Source organism: Amphiura filiformis, chromosome 8, assembly GCF_039555335.1.
Source record: "Amphiura filiformis chromosome 8, Afil_fr2py, whole genome shotgun sequence".
NCBI lineage: Eukaryota > Metazoa > Echinodermata > Ophiuroidea > Amphilepidida > Amphiuridae > Amphiura > Amphiura filiformis.
In genome coordinates, this window is record NC_092635.1 from 67330360 (window position 1) to 67338221 (window position 7862).

The window sequence follows — 7862 nt, forward strand, 5'->3', positions numbered from 1 at the left end:
TCTAAGTTTGAAAAAGTTGGCAAATTTATGAAAACGAACATCCAATCAAAGCTATTTTGGTGCATCACTATTATACATGTAGCTTTAAGAAAAGTGTACAGGTATCTAAGTGTGTGAGAATATAACAAGACTTTCCGACGGAGGATTTTTATTTCCGTCGGTAAATATATTTGTAAGAAATTAAGTTTTTCATAACATATTAAAAAGGCAGAGACCCTTGCTGTATAATAAATTAGCTAGGTAAGTTTTGAGTAACCTTGATGAAAATTATCAAAAGAGTTCCTATTCTTTTGTGTGTGTCACTTGATAGTTTTGCAACATGTCTAATGGCGCTGACCATGGCCACTCGATGAATTGTTTAATTCGAATCAATAAATTCGATATTATAAACTGGTAATGAGATTAGGTAACAAACCAAAAGATCGATGACGTCCTATAAACGAAACTAGTTTCGTTTACGGGGGAGGGGGTAAAAATACTCGATTACGTTTGTACAAAAACATCGGTCTGAAGAATGTGTCATTATTATTGTTAATGTTAATATTTTCAACATTTCATTAATACGTTTCTGGCAGGGAGGGAGGGGGTTGGCTGAGAAACGAAACTAGTTACGTTTATAGGACGTCATCGATCTTTTGGTTTGTTCCCTTAGTACCTGAGAACAATGTCAATGTGAATTTGCAAAAGAGCAACTTCATCATTGATTTTTATTATTAATTGGAAAAACCTTGAGTAACCTCAAAATATTTGGTGATTTGAGAATCCTTGAGAGAGCTACTTTTCTTTATCATAAATCCCTGCTATCTTTCCTCCTCAGTTTAAGATCAAAAAGCATCACACGTACATTGTGATTTTACTCTTTAGTGTGAAACAGAAACCACGTCCGGTCGGCTATCCGTGGATTCCACACATAAGTGCCGTGGGAAAACGAATAGTTAATATTTGATTCCAGAGTTGAAGTTCCAAGAAATTAAGACGACACATCCTGAGTTTTGATGCTATTTTGCCAAAGATATTCATACATTATTCAGTATTTATTTATTTATTTATTAATATAGCTATGAATATTTTCTTGTTCAATATATAGTGTTAGAATTCGGGATGTTATTTGGTGGATATATTCGTTTATTCATATGAAAATTATTATTTATCAATTTGTTTATTTATATTAAAAAGGGGAATTTAATCATATTTTATTGACCATTATGAGTCGTTGACCGTTAAACTGACGTATAAACGATCAGTAAAATTAAATTTTTGATGCATGTAGATATTTTATTACCATTTCAATAAATATAATTGTGATCTATCATACAAAGTACATATCGTTTTATAAAAACCAATAATGTGATGCGATTAAGCAAAATCAGTCGAAAGTCAGAAATATTTATTTTGAAATATGGCCAAACAAAGGAAGTATTTCATTTTGTTTCCTATTGCTTTGGAAACTCTTTAACTGCGCATATCTTTGGAATTAGTTGCCCCACTTCAATGGGATTTTCTGCAAAATGTAGCTTTGCAAATGCTGTTTACAATCCTATAAGAAACTGATAAATGAATATGACCGAATTCAGACTGAATTTTGCTTGAGATGGAACATTAACTTCATAAATTACCGAGTTTGTCGAATTGGTAAGGCTAAAAACCTTTACAATTTACATTATTTACAACGGGTTTTTTTTTGCGATGCGAAGAATAAGATTGTCACCCCAATAAGAAACATCAAATTTTGTTTTTGTTTACTTCAAGGGTGTCAAATTAAGTTAATTAGTTTCAAATCCAAAGTTTCAAAGTTCCCTGCGAGCAAAATATTTCCACACCAACACAATACACTAATGTTGACATAAGAATTTTGTCCTATCATCTCTATGAAGATCACATGCCTGTAGTCTTGAATCTGGGGAGAATTAGCTATTATACCTCAAGCTATCAAACAGTATTATGAACATCTCAAATAGCCACACATCTGTGGCCAGGATCTAATTTACATAATATGATGACACGGGACATTGACCTCTCTATTGGGTGCTAATATGTGTTATCTTTTTACTGCATTGTGTTTGTTGTTGTTTTCACGGCAGTGAAATAATGCCACTTTCCCCCACATCTCATATGCACAGTTTATCCCTTACATATCCTGTGTCTTGAATAGCTATTGTAACCCACCAACCCTGTGGTTAAGAGGCTAGGAAATATTTCCTAATATCTCATACTGCAAAATGAGATCCTGTAGGTGGCTTAAAAACCTAAATGCAAAATGAGGTTTTTAAAAAAATTGTTTTCCAGAATCAAGAAGCAGGTATCATTATTAAGCCTCATATCACTTAGTTATTGTCGAATAAGTGCAGAGTAGGTAGATATGAATATTAAATGTTAGACCAAAGTAGCTCAAAGTCCTATACACCTGATCCGTGAACTTGTCTTTTTTAAAGACAAATTCTTGTTGTTATTAAATGTACTCCTACTGGGAGATGGTCATATGCGGTGGGAAGTAGTTTTATTTGTTTTTTCACTGTGTAGTCCTGTAAGGGGGTAGTCCTACCAGGCAAATTTGTTTTACTGTGTAGACTACGGTGAAGAAATTAGTCATTTTTGTCAGTATTTCTTTTACTGTCATAGTAGTCCTACATTGGAATGTTGTTACTGTGGGGGGAGATTCAACAGTAGCCCTATTTTTAGTGACTGTGTCACAGGTGTTGGCCCTGATCATTTGTTCGTATATCCGCCATTTTGGATTTTTGCCATTTTGTGCATTTTGAAACCAAAGACCAATTTTTTCTTCATTTTTTAAAGTCCCCAATTAATCTGTATGCAATTACCTATCATGTGAGACATGTTAATGCCTTGGCTTCGATTTAGTTTTCTACTTCTGACAATTTTCACTTTACGGCCGCCATCTTGGATTTTGAGCTGAATTTTCATAAATTTTCAAGTTTTACCGGATTTTTAAGCCGAAGGCGATTTTTTTCTTCAAATTTTGAAGTCGCTAAGTAATCCTTGTACAATTATCGTTCATATAGTACATGCAAATTGGTTGGCTTCGACTTAGTTTTTTTTTTGAACAAGTGATCGAGCGGTCTATGTACAAGGGACTTTTATTCTTTAAGGGGGGACTTAATCCCCTGACACCTTCAACAAATTGATCCTGCAATTGTCACAACATGCAAATATTTCATGTAACACTTGCGAGCAATCAAATCCAAACTCTATGATTCACGAACCGCGAAAGACGGGTGATCTCCTAGTATTCTATATTTCCAAAATGATAGCAACAAAATACCAACAAAACAAAAGATACCAACAAAAATGCAAACCCTTTAAATAATATCCAGTTTATTTGTACTACCTGTAATTAAAAATAAAATTAAAATGGATATGCGTTTTAGGTAATTATGTTTGAGGTCTGAGAGTAATAGTATTTTAGTATGATGCTTAAAGTACATTCAAGCTTCATTTATTATGATGGTATAGGTCTCACATATTTGTGTCTTCAACAATCATGTTTTCAATATCTCAGACTGCCTATCACATCATGTAAGCTGACACGGTTATAAAACCTTCTTCTCAAGGGTACCAGTGGCCACAGAGAATGAATATGCATAAGACTATACTCGCGCTGCCTTAACTGTTTCCAGATTTACGCTATCGGATGTTGGCAAGACTGGAATTTTATAAATGGCGTAACGAAATACATAGACTTATGCTCTCGTTCCGAATTCATGTACCATGCAACATTTTGTGTTAGTGTTTCATATTTTGTGTCTACATTGTTTGTTGCATTCTCCTCCCCTCACTTGTTTAAGGACCCCAATGGAAATAAGCTTTTCTTTTGGGCTATCCTTGGTGCTCTGCTGTTTTATGATGTCTTTATAATGTTTTGTCATCTTTTAAGATAAAAATGTGTTGTTTTTAAAATGTGTTTTGTTGTTGTTAATTCTCTATTTATATGTAAACATTGTAATTTTTGAGTACCGAATAAAATCAAGCCAAATCAAATCAAATACAAAAAATGGCATAAAAGTTTTACAAAAACGTAAATCGTATAATCTACTTAAACCTTCTGGATTTTGATAATTCGAATTTGCCATTAATGTGTAAGGAGTAATTAGTGTAGGAGCAATTAGTTTTGGCAAGCTGGAAGGGAGTCAGTGATTTTAAGTGTCATTCGTAAATTGTATCCTTCCTTGTGGAGATTATTATCCTAAACTACTTGAAAAGTTATTGTAGTTAAAATGTACGAATATTCAAGAAATCATTAAGGTTACACCAAGAGACGTATAAAAAACGTATAAAAGACGTATAAAGTTGTACAGAGTTTTCTCAGTAATTAAATATCGCAGTAAGTGAAATGTTGGTGCATTGGATGTAGCTTAACATTTTTCTTGTGTGTTTATACAAAATTTTAGAATAAATTTGAAAATCCTTCGTTTAAAGCCGTTTTACGCACCATGTTCACAAGATCAAAAACACGTTCCATGACGGTTTTTTTTTCAAATATGCGCCCCGTATAAAACCACGCCGAGTGATTGTTTTCTTCTTTTTTGTATTGTACTACAAATCGATTAAAGAAATAATGTTGCCATGGGGACGAACCAAATACAGTACCTATTAAATTTTAAAAGCCCGTTTTTGGGGAACATTTTCGAGAATCTTGCCTGAGAAAAAACTGTTTTGTGAAATCATCGATATCTTGATTACGGGACGTTAATTTAGACATCTGAATACCTACATTATTTCTCAACATTCTGCCAATTGATATCCCATTTGACTTTCACTCCAAATTGAAGCTAGTATTGCAAAAACGAGGTTTTTCCTCCATAAGTTCGTTCAAAATTTCAGCTCCGACATGCGTGTTTATTCTAAGAGCCATTGTGCGGACGCGATTGTAATCACGTAATTGCATCCAATTATAGTTATATATCCGCTTCGAGAACTCCGAGTGGATAGAGCGTTGGACTGGGAATCTGTTATGAACCATTTTTGTGGGTTCGAGTCCCCGTGTGGCTGAATTTTCTTTCTTTTTTCTCTCTTTTCTCATTTTTACTTTCTTTCTTTCCTCTTTTTTCTCCTTTTCTTTTAAATTTCTTTTTTTTTTTCATTTCTTTCTTTCTTTTCGTTCTTTTTCTTTCTCGCTCTTTCTTTCTCTTTTTCACTACCATATTTCTCTATTCTTTCTTGCCCCTTTCATTTTAGTTTTATTTGATTGATTCGCTGACTGCAGTGATTGATTGTTTTTCACTTTATATAATTCAGAAATTTGTAGGCCTGTTAAGTCTGTCTTGTTGAATATTCTTCCCAAATTTGATTTGCAAATAATTGCTTTTTGATATTGTTGTTGGTGTTATTGTTGATCATTCAAGGCTATAAATTCAAAATCAACACATTTTCCAGGTCGTAGCTTGACGAAGTGCCCCCAACTTCAATTTTAAAATGTATAAAATCCTTATGAAAATTGCCGAAAACGGCTTGTGCCCCCCCGGCATCCGACCCGGCATGCCGCCCCTCATGACACACCCCCCCACACCCACCACCACCACCACCACCCACACACGAGCTCCGGGCACGAGCTAAGCCAAGTTTCATAGCCTTTTCATGTCTTGACCGTGGATCGCTATTCTATTGTAACATACTGCAGTTACTGTCCGTTTTCCTATACACAATACACAGTGCTATTTCCCATTGACGCGTGACCTCTACAAATAGCCCTACGTTAAAGGTATGGGGATATGACTAGTTAACGTCGCTGTGTGAAAAATAACCGGCCAATATTAAAAGTACTCTTCTAAAGTTCTAGAAAATATAGTTTTTTAAAATGTCCTAAATTTTTAGCTAATTTAGATGTTTGGAAATATTCGTACTTTGGTGTTTTAGTTAATGTTATAGGTTAACATTGCCTAGTTAACGTCGCTGTGTGAAAAATAACCGGCCAATATTAAAAGTACTCTTCTAAAATTCTAGACAATATAGTTTTGTAACATGTCCTAAATTTTTAGCTAATTTAGGTGTTTGGAGAGGGTCGTACTTATGTGTTTTAGGAAGGATATGTAAACGACAGATAACACCAAAAATATGAAGAAATTATTTCCAAACCGTGTTAAGTCAACAATCATTATGTTGCTCATTTTCAAGAATGCTGGTTTACAAAAAGCACGCCATTGTCTCATTTCGTGAACAAAAGTACACATACCATTGTTTCCTTTCGTTTCCTTTATAATCGGTTACCCAACTGAAGCTATAGTACAAACTTTATTGCGATATCGCACATGAAAACAGTCACATGTGCACAGCCAGAGAAGATCCGATTTAATCAGTTGAGCTGTTTCAATGAGTGTTATCTTGGTTTAATAGCTTTTGATGGGGTTAAGTCCTGCAAAGGTCGAGATGAATTCTACTGTAGACATGACTGCATCATGAGTAGGCCTATGTCCCGGTACGCTTTCATTTTCTGCATGGCTGTTTCTGTTATGAACTTACGCCCTCTCTGAAATCAAGCGCATGAAAAACTCTCGGCTAACCTTAAGTATTACGACACCGGTTGTAGTGTTTTTAACAACAATTACAGCGTATCAAAGAATGCTATGTACAAATGACTTTGAAACCAACCGTTTCTAAAAAAAATGTTTCTCGATCCATTTATTGCGCGAGTGTTCGTTTAGAACATACTCCTATATAATTTTATATTGTGAGTGGGTTTGTGTATAGGGTTGATCGATTAGAACTTTTCAGTTGCGTGGATGGGTGCTAAAAGCTGGGGGTGTAAGGGTGTAAGGGTTATGCTGCTTTAACGTTTTTTATTGGAAATGTGTTTTTGGTGTGAGAGTGGGTTTATTTTGGGTTGGATAGAAGCTGCCGTGTATTATAGTAGTCATCCTTGTACAGATATCATTCAAAGGAACTTTTTCAAGTTTAAAAGCTAAATTAGAAATCGTGATTTCAAATATAAGAAACCACAAAATAGTGTAAGTTCTTGCAGCTAAATGTTCTGAAATGTAACACAGTATCATGTTCTCAGAAATTGTGCACGCAGCAACAATGTTCCCCAGGCTAGTCTACAATGTCACTGCACATAAAGCTAAGAGGTGTTGTTAAACACGGATTTGTTTTCGCGCCCAATGAGTAACTTCACTGGAATGACATCTGTGTTGATCAAGTTCTCTTTTGGTGTGAGAAATATTAGAGCTGTTCACCTTGCAGAAAATGACACATGTATTATGCAATATCTGAAATGACGAAACTCGTAGGAAATTTGAAAATATCTCGATTATGTTTGCAACATTATAAAGTCTGCATAAAATATTAACAATACAGCAGTGTTTTGGAAGCAAAATAGCTGAATTTAAAAGTTGCAGCTATTTGTATTGATTTTGAAGTAAGCGTGAAGATAATGGCGGGCTTTACGTGCTACCGTGCTGGCATAATAACCATTGATCGCTGTAAACTGCCACTTTTAAATTCGGGTATTTTTCTTTAAAAACACTACTGTGTTGTTAATATTGAACAACATTTGACAAATGTGGTATCAAAATGCGTGTAAATAATTCATCCTTCCCTCTATGTTGAAATATTGTGAAAACAATTATTACTTCTGGAGCTATAGTCGTGTTTATAACAGCTGAGTTTCTTTTGGTGCAGACTTTAGTTGCTTTTATCGGAAACTATCTACTACGTTATTGTATAGTGTGTTAAGCTATCAATATAAAATGTCCCAGTAGATTAGATTTGGAAAGTGTTTCAACATTTATTGACCAGGTTAACGTTACTAATGTATTTCCCTGTGTTCAATGGTTCGTTTAACGATCTATTCTTGTATAATATGTATAAAACGTTTGCAAAATTGTCCTTCGCTTCAATATCCAGTTTTT